The sequence below is a fragment of the Peromyscus californicus genome, unplaced genomic scaffold (genome assembly GCF_007827085.1).
Source record: "Peromyscus californicus insignis strain IS unplaced genomic scaffold, ASM782708v3 Scaffold_14__1_contigs__length_90479793_seg_2, whole genome shotgun sequence".
Classification (NCBI taxonomy): Eukaryota; Metazoa; Chordata; class Mammalia; order Rodentia; family Cricetidae; genus Peromyscus; species Peromyscus californicus.
The window spans coordinates 56,412,884-56,414,873 of record NW_026294436.1 but is presented as its reverse complement, the minus strand read 5'-3'; positions in this window follow the sequence as shown (position 1 = coordinate 56,414,873).

Here is a 1,990-nt window from a genome sequence, read left to right as displayed (position 1 = left end):
TGTTTTGTGGTTTTGTTTTTTTTTTTTCAGAGAGGGTCTCTCTATTGTGTAGTTGTGGCTGTTCTGGCACTTGATATGTAGACCAGGCTAGCCTCAAACTCACAGAAATCCACCTGCCTCTGCCTCCTAAGTGCTGGGATTAAAGGTGTGCATCACCATACCCAGCAAAAATAAATCTTTTAAAAAATGAAATAACTGAGCTGGGCGGTGGTGGTGCATGCCTTTAATCCCAGCACTTGGGAGGCAGTGGCAGGTGGATCTCTGTGAGTTCGAGGCCAGCCTGGGCTACAGAGTGAGTTCCAGGAAAGGTTCCAAAGCTACACAGAGAAAAAAAAATGAAATAACTGAAAAGAAAAATCAGATCCTACAATTAGATCATTGTTTTCTGTTATGTGATATAGTTAGCTTCTCTGGGAGTTTAGCTTTGTTTGTTTGTTTGTTTTGTTTTTTGTTTTTTTGAGACAGGGTTTCTCTGTATACTTTTGGTGCCTGTCCTGGATCTCACTCTGTAGACCAGGCTGGCCTTGAACTCACAGAGATCCACCTGACTCTGCCTCCCAAATGCTGGGATCAAAGGCATGCGCCACCACCCCACCCCACCCCACCCCCACCCCCCAGCCAAGAATGTTTTAACACTAAAATTTATTTAGTGTGTGTGTGAGTATATGCCATGTTGCCACGTGTGTACAAGTGTCTGTGGAGGCCAGAAGAGGGTTCCAGATACCCTGGAGCTGGAGTTACAGACAATTGGGAGCCGTTGGATGTGGTTCTGGGAACTGTCCTCGGCTCCTCTGGAAGATCAGCAAGTCAGCCAACTGCTGAGCCATCTTTCCAGCTCTTCCACTAAAACTTGAAGAAATTTTGTAGCTCATGAAATTTATATGAAATTCAAACTTCAATGGTCACAAATACATTTATATCAGCCACAGCCAAACCTGGTTGTTGACGTAATTGTTTGTACCTGTATTTAAGCATAATAGGAGCTGTCTCAGCAAAGAGGACATATGTCCCTTAAAGGCAAAACATTTATTAATGTCATTGTTACCTGGGACGCTTGCTGATCCCTAGCCTAGAGGCTGAATTCTCATTAGAATATTTTCATAGCAGCTTAAGAATTGAGGTCTGCTTCACTTTTAGTGCTAGGCAACCCTTTTAGTGCTAATTAATTGTTCATTAGAAAGATTCCAGAGGAGTAGGCTGCATTGAGTAGGAGCTAGCCTAGTTAGAACTTTAGTAACTGAGGTAACCAGATTCCTGTTAGAGACAGAATCAGAGGAACTCATGTGGATCTTATTTCCAGGGGAAATGTGTAAGTACAGAAAGTCAAGATAGAAAACAAAACAAAAACAAAACAAAAACTATTTGAGGTCTTATTTGAACTTGGTTGTTGATAAGAGACCAAACCACTGCATGGTTGAGACAAGGGCAGTTGTAGTTTTAACAGGCTGTGAAGGTATCAACCAAAGAATGTATCTGTGAAAGCTGAAAGTATCTAGGTTTGACTGACTGAAGCAGGAAGAGATTTTACAATGCCAACAAGTATAGCAGGCATGAAAATGTAAAGAATTTCCTTAAAGGGATGGAAACTATATAGATTAAACAGAACTACATTAACTAAAGTTATCAGAAGGTTCATGCATTTACCTGTGCTCTGTTATTTTCTTCCTCCCTATTTCCCCCCCTAAAATAGGGGTTAGAGAGAGAGCACGAGGCTCAAGAGCATTTGCTGTTCTTCCAGAGGACCAGAGTTCAGTTCCTCCGGATACTACTTACTACTTCTCTCCTTCACCGCTTTCCTACTTCGTTTTCTGTCTTCTCATCCCCCGACGGTCTCCCCCTCCTTCCCGCTCTCTCTGTCTGTCTTACCCTAGTTTGGAAATGCAGCAGATTCCTGAGCCTGCCACCACTGGGTTCAAGGAGCTGTCAGTCTGCGGTAGGCAGAGTTTCTATTGGTTGGGCTGGAGGCGGGGACCCGAGCTCACTATAAAAG